The sequence below is a fragment of the Adiantum capillus-veneris genome, chromosome 16, assembly GCF_014529385.1.
Source record: "Adiantum capillus-veneris isolate H3 chromosome 16, ASM1452938v2, whole genome shotgun sequence".
NCBI classification, from domain to species: Eukaryota; Viridiplantae; Streptophyta; class Polypodiopsida; order Polypodiales; family Pteridaceae; genus Adiantum; species Adiantum capillus-veneris.
The window spans coordinates 16,034,842-16,047,800 of record NC_140946.1 but is presented as its reverse complement, the minus strand read 5'-3'; the positions used below and the strand labels follow the sequence as shown (position 1 = coordinate 16,047,800).

The following is a 12,959-nucleotide window of genomic DNA, read 5'->3' as shown; positions in this document are numbered from 1 at the left end:
TGCAGTTACCTCCACGCACGAGTACATCTTGTACTTCAAGGATGTTTTTTTTATAGATATCCTTACATGAGACATATTCCACATGTGTAGAATATGAGTCTCTGGGACTGACACTGGCGCCACTATTTCAAGTATGTGTCACGACAAAGTCCCTACGTGTTGGTCAAATCTGTTTTCTAGACCATTTTCAGCACGACGCATCAAGAGAAACTTCGGTGGCTAAAATTGTCGGATACTTAGAATGACTTGTTAATGTACAAGTACTGCTAAACAAAATTACAGGTGGTTGTTTATACATATAGCAAGGCTATGAGTTGTTAATGAAAAGTTTCCTTGTTTGTCCCTAGAAGAGATTACTATTTCACCTTCTATTATGGTTCAAACATTTCAGCTAGGCTTGCAAATGATTGCAGCAAGACTTATTTAGTTTCTTTTCAAGACTATTTACATTCCTCTTTAGTGTGTGCTAAGAGCATCACATTCGCCATAAGTATTGTCAAAGCTGATCATGGATATACAAGTTCGGATCTGTTTTTGCTAAATGCATGCACACTAGGTGTTATGGGCCCTAGTGTTTAGCAAAGGCTGATTTGGAGTAGCATGCATATTCATCATATTAGTTGCTTATAAATCATTTTTGCACTCTATGTGTTTCATCTCTATGAGATTACTTTTGGGTCTATCAATGACCAATAGAGGTCATGGCTCGGTTTGGGTGCTTGTAGATTTTTTCAAGTTAACCACGATGGTTATTGAGGACATTGTTGATTCCTCATCAATGTTGTACGATATTAATGTGCTCCCCGTTTACCAGTCATCTGGGAAGACTAACTCTAAACCTTGGGGAAACACACCTCAATACTGTCAATTATCCAAGGGGATTGGAAGATTACAAAGTGTAATCTTGTGCTAAAGGATATGCAAAGTGCGTACATTAGCACCAAGCAATCCAATTAATAAGTATTTATTGCTCTACTTGGAGTTTCCTTACCATCAGATAAAGCATGTTTGCAACTAGGTTTAGTCTCTTCATGTATAAGTCAGGTTCTCAACCTTGAACACTAGTTATGGTGAGGTTGTTTACTAATGAAATTTGAGAACAAGTAAAGGACTCGCTTGGGTGATAGTTATGTCAGCAAGTTACTTTCAAGGAAAGTGCAAAAAGGTACTCTCTGGGTACATCTTAGTTATGATTACTCATTTAGCTACTCAAGTGAGTTCTAGTTAGAGTTTTATTCGTAGGCCCTGGCCAAGGGCCTACGGATACACATGCAGTACAGGGGCTATATATAGCTAAGATCCAGAGGGCGAGGGGCCTATATATATGCAGATTGGGTGGTTATGAGCATGTCTATCTCCCTATAGCCTTTCACTTATCAAGTTGGTGGTGTAGAAAATCCTGCAAAAGTTAATAAATGTAGAATTGAAAATTAACACACTAATGTGATGGAGTGACCGTGCACCAAGAGGTACAGAGCCTTGCTCTTGAAAGCCTTGCTTTTTCATAGATGTAAGTGGCTTGGCGCTTCCTCAACATTAGGTCAAAGATACAAGCTTCAACATTTTGAAAATTGTAAGACAATAGATGTCTACACAAGCCTTGCTCACGTCTAGCCGCATACAAAGTCCTACTCCAAAAGTGGTGATGAATGTATTAAGTGCAAAAAAAAAAAAGTTATTGAGGAGCCATGCTCAAGAAAATCTAGAACTCCAGATTAGAAAGAAGGAGATCAGTGGGCTTCTTGAATTGAAACTACTCATTGACCTTGCCAAATACTTGTATATTACAAGCCATAAGCCTTGCTTGTGCTTGCTTTACTATAGGAAGCATGCATAAAGATGTCTTGCCAGATTGTGGGTATTAAACCCATCTTTGCTCAGTGATGGCAATAACGCTCACAAGTGCTGCTTACTATGAGGGCATAAATTGCACAAGGAGATAATTTTTTATCATGGCATCACACATAGCCCTTGCATGCTATACCATGCAACATGTACTGGAATAATTTGTCAAACAAAATTGAAATTGATTGCATACCTCATAATTTACTTTTATCAACTTGCTGTGTTAATCGCATGGCCAGAATGCTCGAGCTTCCATGACCTCGAATCGAGCATCGACATTGTCTTTGCCTAGCATCCTTGCTCATAACCTTGTTGTTACCTCCCCCGGTCTCCTTTTTCACCTTGCAAACCGTAGCCATGCTTGATTAAAAATAAAAAATAAAAATATTAACCTTAGTATGTACTACCGACGCGGATCTAAAATTTTTGAAGCGAAAAACGTGCTGCTGTGTTTTTGGTATCCTTCCTCAAGACGACAACTTGTCGAGCACAGGAGAAGGAATCTCGTATGTCGATGATGCTTGGTACTTCAAGAGGGTAGTGAGGAGCTGCCGACTATGGGCACACTTTCTTTCCCTTTTTTAGAAAAGTAACCCAAATAGGTTGTTTTTGAAAAGAATACATTGTTCTGTTGTTGTGCTGACGATTGCCGACGAAGGCGAGGAAGGGGAGATTTTCTTAGCTCTCTCTAGGAATCTCAAAAAGCCGCAGCACAGAAGAAGGAAACACTGGTCTCTGCAACGCGATCCGAACAAGCCAGGGCACGCCCGATTCGATGAAGGTCGATGACCTCCCTCCTCGGCCAAGCTGCTTTGCACATGCCGTGGTTGTTTCGGCCTCCTCGCTTAGCAAGAGAGTCTGCACCCGAGTTTTTTCTCATGGAGCTTGCCCACGGCCGTGCAGAGAGAGAGAGAGAGAGAGAGAGAGAGAGAGAGAGAGAGAGAGAGAGAGAGAGAGAGAGAGAGAGAGAGAGAGAGAGAGAGAGAGAGAGAGAGAGAGAGAGAGAGAGAGAGAGAGAGAGAGAGAGAGAGAGAGAGAGAGAGAGAGAGAGACCATGCGAGATAAAACTAGAATTTGCATTGGTTATGTAGGCTTTGGAAATGAACTGCTTGATTATTTTTAGACATAATTGCCTTTTTTTTGTGAGATAAATTGTGACAAATTACCTACTAAGCACTCAAAAATGGATCTCAAGCGTCAAAAATGAATAAAGATTAGAAAAAATTCAACAATCCAACGAAAATAGATACTAGGGTAATTTGGAAATTTTTCAATCTTTAGGGGTATTTAGGAATTTTCCACAAAGAAGAAGGGTATTTTGGTAATTCTTCTAATTTTTGGACTACATAAGGAGTCCTTAGTAGTAAAGCGTTGGATTTTTGGTCCAATTGTAGACCATTGGATAAAGCTTGTCAATTAGTGCCACATGGAAAAAAAACTTTCTTCTTTAATATTCTTCTAGCTTGGTGATCACCACTCCGAAATTACTTCGAGTTACTTTTGATTTTTAGGTTTTGGAAAACATAGTGGTTAGTTTTTTATACTTTATGAAAAATCCAATGAAAGTGCCAAACGTTTGATTGAGCAAATGGACTTTGCTTGCCTTGCTGACAAGTAGGACACATTGTTGGTGCTACGAATCTTCTACTTCTATTTGAAGGAAGGTGCTAGAGAATGGTTGGAAGACTACCAAAAAAGTATGTAATCAACCCAACTTCCATAAGTAGAATTTGCATTGGTTATGTAGGCTTTGGAAATGAATTGCTTGATTATTTTTAGACATAATTGCCTTTTTTTGTGAGATAAATTGTGACAAATTACCTACTAAGCACTCAAAAATGGATCTCAAGTGTCAAAAATGAATAAAGATTAGAAAAAATTCAACAGTCCAACGAAAATAGATACAAGGGTACTTTGGAATTTTTTCAATCTTTAAGGGTTTTTAGGAATTTTCCACAAAGAAGAAGGGTATTTTGGTAATTCTTCTAATTTTTGGACTACATAAGGAGTCCTTAGTAGTAAAGCGTTGGATTTTTGGTCCAATTGTAGACCATTGGATAAAGCTTGTCAATTAGTGCCACATGGAAAAAAAACTTTCTTCTTAATATTCTTCTAGCTTGGTGATCACCACTGCAAAATTACTTCGAGTCACTTTAGATTTTTAGGTTTTGGAAAACATAGTGGTTAGTTTTTTATACTTTATGAAAAATCCAACGAAATTGCCAAAGGTTTGATTGAGCAAATGGACTTTGCTTGCCTTGCTCACAAGTAGGACCCATTGTTGGTGCTACGAATCTTCTACTTCTATTTGAAGGAAGGTGCTAGAGAATGGTTGGAAGACTACCAAAAAATTATGTAATCAACCCAACTTCCATAATTTATGAAATGGTAAGACATGCTTTTCTTACATACTTTCAACAAGTTGAAGACCCACAAAAGGTATGTCACTCTATTCAAAGCTTGGTGCGTGTGGAAGGCCATACCAGACAAGACTTCGTGAAGACAATCAATGCATTATGAACAAAGTGGTTCACATATTTGGGGTTCAAATTCCTCCATCCATGTTAAAGAAAGATAGGTTTTTTGCAAGTTTGAGGAGCATTCTATGCTTTGAAGGTGGAGCTTAAGTAGCCAGAGACCTTCTAAATGGAAATTAAAATTGCAAATAATAAGAAGTGAAGGCGAAGCCCTTTAGTCAACTTGGAATTAACATTGAGCCAAAGGTTGAAGTGAAAGTTGTATAGCATGCAAACGTCCTCATTAAAAAACCCACGTAATGATCACCAAGCTTCTTATAATGTAAATTCTTTTCACAAAGAGATGCAATTAGTTGTAGGACTATCTTACGATGAGCGGTGGACGAGGTCAAAGCTATGGATATGGTCATGGCCATGGAAGCATTGAGGGTTTTACATATGGTAGAAAAAGAGGCATGGCTAGAAGAGGGGATATATTTCAATGTTATAACTGTGGTGAATGGGGTCATAAAGTCCCCGAATGTGCAGACAAACCAAAGACAGTGGGGGGTGTTATGTTTCTTCCTCCTTCAGAAAATTCTTCTCGAGCTCAAGACTATGGTATTGAAACCAAAGGGGAAGCAGAAACAAGTGGTTTGACAGTTGAAAAGAAAGGCAAGTCAAAGATGGTAAGCCTAATTTATTTGGAGAAAGAAGATAAAGGTTCAAGAGCTATGGTGATGCCTATAGGTAAGAGGGATACAAGAGATCATGACATGAGTGATGCAGTTCCTAACCATACTAAAGACAAAAATAGGTGAAAATAGGTACATGTAAAGAGAAGAAGAAGAGAAGACCTAAGCAACCGTTTACAATGCATTGGATTTTTCTTTGCGAGAAGGCCAATCAAACTACAGTCTAAGGTTCGATTTGGTACAAAGAAGGGGCGATATTACCTTTGGTCAACTCATGAAATTTTTGCCTAAGCTAAAGAGGCATTGGAAACATGTGGTTGATCAACCCTATGAAGAAGGAGTTTGCTACTAGGGGGTTTATGAGAATCTTATATTTGAATGGACTACTTGATATTTGTTCTATCACTATGAAAATCTCTAATTGTTTACCGCGGCCTTTGATCCAGTTTTGTAGAGAGAGATTCCAAAATCAGCTTGAGATGGAAAAGAGAGGAGGCTGGGGCCGGGAGGGGGGGACATGGATATGGTTAGGACAATGTTGGGCAATATGAAAGTTTGTTTGCAGAGACTTAAAGGAAGATATCCCTTGTTAATGAAAAGTTTCCTTGTTTGTCCCTAGAATAGATTACTGTTTCACCTTCTATTATGGTTCAAACATTTCAGCTATGCTTGAAAATGATTGCAGCGGGACTTATTTAGTTTCTTTTCAAGAATATTTACATTCCTCTTTAGTGTGTGCTAAGAGCATCACATTCGCCATAAGTATTGGCAAAGCTGATCATGGATATATAGGTTCGGATTTGTTTTTGCTAAATGCATGCACACTGGGTGTTATGGGGCCTAGTGTTTAGCAAAGGCTGATTTGGAGCGGCATGCATATTCATCATATTAGTTGCTTATAAAGCATTTCTGCACTCTATGTGCCGCATCTCTATGCTATTACTTTTGGGTCTATCAATCACCATTAGAGGTCATAGCTCGGTTTGGGTGCTTGTGGATTTTTTCAACTTAACCACGATATTTATTGAGGACATTGTTCCTCATCAATGTTGTACGATAATGTGCTCCCCGTTTACCAGTCATCGGGGAAGACTGACTCTAAACCATGGGGAAACACACCTCAATATTGTCAATTATCCAAGGGGATTGACAGATTACGAAGTGTAATCTTGTGCTAAAGGATATGCAAAGTGCGTACATTAGCACCAAGCAATCCAATTAATAAGTATTTATTGCTCTACTTGGAGTTTGCTTACCATCAGATAAAGCATGTTTGCAACTAGGTTTAGTCTCTTCATGTATAAGTCAGGTTCTCAACCTTGAAAACTAGTTATGGTGAGGTTGTTTACTAATGAAATTTGAGAACGAGTCAAGGACTCGCTTGGGTGATAGTTATGTCAGCAAGTTACTTTCAAGGAAAGTGCAAAAAGGTACTCTTTGGGTACATCTTAGTTATGATTACTCATTTAGCTACTCAAGTGAGTTCTAGTTGGAGTTTTATCCGTAGGCCCTGGCCAAGGGCCTACGGATACACATGCAGTACAAGGGCTATATATAGCTAAGAGCCAGAGGGCGAGGGGCCTATATATAGGCAGGTTGGGTGGTTATGAGCATGTCTATCTCCCTATAGCCTTTCACTTATCAAGTTGGTGGTGTAGAAAATCCTGCAAAAGTTAATAAATGTAGAATTGAAAATTAACACACTAATGTGATGGAGTGACCGTGCACCAAGAGGTATAGAGCCTTGCTCTAGAAAGCCTTGCTGTTTAATAGATGTAAGTGGCTTGGCGCGTCCTCAACATTAGGTCAAAGATACAATCTTCAAACATTTTGAAAATTGTAAGACAATAGATGTCTACACAAGCCGTGCTCACGTGTAACCGCATACAAAGTCCTACTCTAAAGGTGGTGATGAATGTATTGAGTGCAAAAAAAAAAGTTATTGAGGAGCTATGCTTAAGACAATCTAGAACTCCAGATTAGAAAGAAGAAGATCTGTGGGCTTCTTGAATTGAAACTATTGATCGACCTTGTAGAATACTTGTATATTACAAGCCATAAGCCTTGCTTCTGCTTGCTTTACTATTGGAAGCATGCATAAAGATGTGTTGCCAAATTGTGGGTATTAAACCCAACTTTTCTCGGTGATGGCAATAACACTCACAAGTGTTGCTTACTATGAGGGCATAAATTGCACAAGGAGATAATTTTTTATCATGGCGTCACACATAGCCCTTGCATGCTATAGCACGTACTGGAATAATTTGGCAAACAAAATTGAAATTGATTGCGTATAACCTCATAATTTACGTTTATCAAATTGTTGTGCTAATCGCATGGCCAGAATGCTCGAGCTTCCATGACCTCGAATCGAGCATCGACATTGTCTTTGACTAGCATCCTTGCTCAGAACCTTGTTGTTACCTCCCCCGGTCTCCTTTTGCACCTTGGAAACCGTAGCAATGCTTGATTAAAAATAAAAAATAAAAATATTAACCGTAGTATGTACTACCGACGCCGATCTAGAAATTTTGAAACGAAAAACGTGTTGCTGTGTTTTTGGTAGCCTTCCTCAAGATGGAAACTTGTCGAGCACAGGAGAAGGAATCTCGTATGTCGATGATGCTTGGTACTTCAAGAGGGTAGAGGGGAGCTGCCGACTGTGGGCACACTCCCTTCGGCCCTTTTTTTATAAAGAGTAACCCAAATAGGTTGTTTTTGAAAAAAATACATTGTTCTGCTGCTGCTAACGATGGCCAACGATGGCGAGGAAGGGGAGATGCTCATAGCTCTCTTTAGGAAGCTCAAAAGGCCGCAACACAGAAAAGGGAAACGTTGGCCTCTGCAACGCGATCCGAACAAGGCAGAGCATGCCGGATTTGATGAAGGTCAACGAGCTCCCTTCTCGGCCAAGCCACTTTGCACACGCTGTGGTTGTTTCGGCCTCCCCGCCTAGAAAGAGAGTCTGCACACGAGTTTTTTCTCATGGAGCTTGCCCACGGCCGTGCAAAGAGAGAGAGAGAGAGAGAGAGAGAGAGAGAGACCATGCGAGATAAAACTAGAATTTGCATTGGTTATGTAGGCTTTGGAACGAACTGCTTCATTATTTTTAGACATAATTGCCTTTTTTGTGAGATAAATTGTGACAAATTACATACTTAGCACTCAAAAATGAATAAAGATTAGAAAACTTCAACAATCCAACGAAAATAGGTACAAGGGTACTTTGGAAATTTTTGAAACTTAAGGGGTATTTAGGGATTTTCCACAAAGAAGAAGGGTATTTTGGTAATTTTTCTAATTTTTGGACTACATAAGGAGTCCTTATTAGTAAAAGCGTTGGATTTTTGGTCCAATTGTAGACCATTGGTAAAGCTTCTTTAATATTCTTCTAGCTAGATCTTTGTGATCTTTGTGAGAGGTGTTGGCATTTGTGTAACTCTCTCTTTAAAGAGGCCATTGAATATTGGTTTAGTCATAATTTTTTATACTTTTGGAATATATTGTAATCTAAATTAGTCATTGTTACACTTGTTTTGAAAAAATGTAATACTCTATTGTGACAAAAAAAGAAAACAACCAAAATACCTCTCTAATTTGTGAAAATTTCCAAACTACCCCTCAAATATCAAAAATTCTGAAAATACCCTCAATACTTTGTTATAAATTCCAGAATGGCCCTTCAATTTTTTCAAAATTTTCAAAATACCCCTAGTTATGAGATTACATATCTCCAAAGATAAAAAGATTTGTAGAATTTTATAAGACCGCCGATTGTCTATCAGTATAAGATGGTAAAACTAGAATTTATGTTGGTTATGTAGGCTTTGGAGATGAATTGCTTCATTATTTTTAGACGTAATTGCCTTTTTTTGGTGAGATAACTTCTAACAAATTACATACTAAGCACTCAAAAACGGATCTCAATTGTCAAAAACGAATAAAGATTAGAAAATCTTCAACAATTCAACCAAAATAGATACAAGGGTATTTTGGGAATTTTTGAAACTTAAGGGGTATTTTAGGAATTTCCACAAATAAGAGAGGTATTTTGATAATTCGCCCCCAAAAAAAAAAAAGTTCGTGTCACTTTCTCATTTCCCTCTCACGGAGAACCCTCTTATTATTAAATTCCTCCCAATAACATTACATTATGTAACGCGCTGCACGAAAAGCTGCAGAGCCCATGATCGCTCCACGGAAAAGCAGAAGAAAGAACTACAAACAAATCAAACGATGTACTATGGACGACGTCAGACACATCGTCCTCTATAATTATATATACTATCAAACGATGTACTAAGGACGACGTCAGATATATTCTATAATTATCTACGAGCTTTCTCGAAACCTCTCTCTCCGTTTATATATATATATATATATATATATAATATATATATATATATGAGGAGAAGAGTGGTCGACGTGAAAACAGTGGCGTGGCACCTCGTTGGACCCTCCTAGTGCAAGTAGGTCTCTCTCTCTCTCTCTCTCTCTCTCTCTCCCTCCGCGCATATATACGCAAGTGATTTCACACTGACAGCTTACACTGGTTTGCAGGTTGGTAAATCGAAGATGGCAACAAAGACGATATATTTAGCAGTCTGCGGCTGCATAGTAATACTCATGGGGGTCATGCAGATCACAGCAGGATCGCCCAATGACGAGACATGGCAGGAGGTCACGACTGTGAAGATTTAATGAACACACGAGCACTGAAATATGATTAACTTAATAACATAAGAGAGAGAGAGACTGATGCGAAATAGAGACAACTGGATTGCTAATAACACTGAAACAATACAATGAATAGCAGCTATGCTCAAATGGAAAGACAAGTTGCAGTGATCAATCAGTGCCTAGACTAGTGGGTGGTTGGTAGATCAGTGGTAGGTGAAATTGGTTGCTAAATCTATGGGATGATTATTGGTGGGAATTCACCCTTACAAAATAATAAAGTGAATTTGTTTCTAACAATGACGAGCTCCAGAACGAACGTGGTGTATGGGGCAAGCAACACGTACACCATTTTGGCACGGGATTCGGGTATCGGGTATCTTTTTAATTTCTTCTTCGGGCATGGGTACGACGGGGACGCCGTACGAACGGACACGGCCGTCACGCTGGGTGGCAACGGAGATGCATCGGCCATTTACGCCTGTACCGAAGGTAGGCTGCAGTTGGTGGCTACCAACACCTCTAGCACGCCTCAGAACGCCTTGGTTCATGTGCGCTACAACAACACCGACGACTACTACAGACTGCAGATCACCGACGCCTCGCCCGCCGTCTACGTTCAGTTCGTCCTTCTCTCCCAAGGTGGTATCCTCTGCACCGCAGGCCTGCCCGGCACCCCTATCACCTTCGCCTCCCCCTCCTCCACCAACCACCCCAAGGAGCCGGCGCTTGTCTACACGTCGGACATGCACGTCCTGCGTCAGGCGGTCGACAGGTCCTCCTTGTACTGATCTTGCACAAGATCACTATGTCAATAAAATTATAATACACAGCTGTGCTAGTTATATTGTGGTGTACACACAAGATGGGACCAAACTGAGTGTGCCCCGATCGCATCTGGCACCTCCTTATATTATAACCATCAAGCAGTTACAACCATAAGATGTCCGGCCACACTAGGTGGTCGGACTCTACCTGCACGACCACACACCACACCTCCCCCTTTAGGGAGAAAAAAGATGGACATCTTTTTTACAATTTTGGGCTGAGAAAAGACTTGACACAAAGGGATCAACTCCAACGCCTCATCCGGGGGGAGTGATCATACAACGGCTTCGGGGCTAAGGGACTGAGCTTGGGGGCTAGACTCGTCATCATGCCGACGTCATCAAGGCATGGAACTCATACATCTCGCTTATGCAAACATTAGGTCGATATCCCAATGAAATGGACAAGACGAGGAAGGACTGACTGAGGATTGGGTGCGGAATTTTTGTGACATACATTCATTTCCATAAGAGATTTGGTGTGATTGTGAGTTTATTTGAGCAAAAACTGAAAATTCCAAGAACTAAAATCAGTAGCAAAAGGCACCTCTGCAAGTTGGCTCTGCAACCAACTTGCCGTAACTCCGTTTGCCAGCAAGAAAACTCCAACCAAGTGAAAATTTAACTTGATGTCTGTCGTGCAGGGCAATTAAATGTGGATTGTTGAACAAAACAGTCATGAAAGTCGAGCTACATTAAAACCATCGCCATTGATTTTCCTTGAGGAGGTTGCACGGGCTACGGGGGAGCATCAGCATCATGGACGACTGTAAACATGCTCCAGGCGGAGGATTTGAGTTTCATGCAAGGGTAAGAATCGTAGGGGTCATCAGCGTAGAGGCCATAAATAACCATCGGCTAAGCTCCCCTGTTTGCGTAGCTCTTTGCAGTTTGATGAACTTCCACTTTTCGGAGTGAACTTGTCTCTTTGCGAACAACTGCATGCTTGCTGAAAATCATTAGAGCTGACCTTGATGGTGCAAGCAACTCAATTGGCCAGACCATGAAAGCGGGCAACTGTAAATAAGAAAGACATGTTACGAGCATGTAGCGTTCTACTCTGCATCTGGACCGCATGAGGTTAGCAAGATTAGGGGAGGTTGTCGACAGTGGACTATGGTTAGCAAACTGAGAGGCAATTAGTAGATTCCAAGCACGGGTTATCCAGGCGTCACCGTAGAAGCAGCTATGAAAACAACAAAGTAGAGCTACAGATGTTGGGCTCGTGAGCAATACCAAGGCGTTGACACCAACAATACCTGGATAAACTTAGGTGAAGAAGAGGTATGCATTGGGCGCGGCTTGAAGTAGGAAATGGAGCCGTACCACGTCAGTTACAATCGAGAGGCTCACGTACAAGGTGATCATCATGATGCTCATGATGGAGAAGCAATTGGAGTGGCAGCTACCGCCTCTACTACGAGTGAAACAGCAGCAGCGTATGGTCATTGATGCAGATCCGCCGTAAGAGAGAAGCTCCTCATGATGCAGCCAAAACTGAATGGCGCATAGCAGGGGCAGAGAAGCGTGGGCGACCTGCTGTAGCTGAAGAAACATCAGAAAAGCCCGTCGGCTGCGTGACATGATCTTCTTGGTGGGCGCCTAACTACGACCTGCCATGGTGAAACTCTACAGAACAGGCAGCGAGGATGCTGAGAGTTGTCTTCATTGTCTGAGAAGAGAAGGGCTCGGTCATAAGGGGAGCAACAGAAATTTGGGAGGTGCAAGGATGTTGCAGAAAAACTCCATGCAAAGAGACAGTACTCTCTCGCTCTCTCTCATCCAGTATCAATGGCGAACTCCATCATGAATTGGGGAACCCAAGAAACTAAAGAAAAGAAAGAAGGATTCCTAACTGCCCGTCAACTCCACCAATGTGGTGTACACACAAGATGGGACCAAACTGAGTGTGCCCCGATTGCATCTGGCACCTCCTTATATTATAAACATCAAGCAGTTACAACCATAAGATGTCCGACCACACTAGGTGGCCGGACTCTACCTGCACGACCACACACCACATTATCTAGAACGACTAATTTTATGGTAAACTTGATACAATGTAGGAATGTCTTTCAAATCCATGTCTTTATGTACGAATAGGGAGGCGGAATCTCAATGGAATATTGGAACATCCTCCCTAAATAAATAAAAATTCATTTAAAGTGAATTGTAGACCAATGCCGAATTGCATTTGCAACAGGTAGTGCATGAGGAGGGGAGGAAGCCCAACGAAAGGGGAAAGCCGGTGGAAGGTGAGAGAGGGAATTGGGTGTTGCCTGCAGTGTTCGGGAAAATCATTTTTCCAAACATACAAATTTCCTTTCCTTGAGTTTGCCAAGAGGAAATTTTTAAAAAAATTTAAACATACAAATTCGAAAGCAGCTGCACAGTACATACCACCTCTCATTCCGACTAATCTGCCGCGCTGAGCCACAAGGATGTCTTCAATGTGCTCT

At 40.8% G+C, this 12,959-nt stretch overlaps 1 pseudogene; it reads right to left on the bottom strand.

Moving 5' to 3' along the window:
- Positions 1-11,686: 11,686 nt before the first annotated feature.
- Positions 11,687-12,169, bottom strand: LOC147438613 (uncharacterized; annotated as a pseudogene).
- Positions 12,170-12,959: the final 790 nt, after the last annotated feature.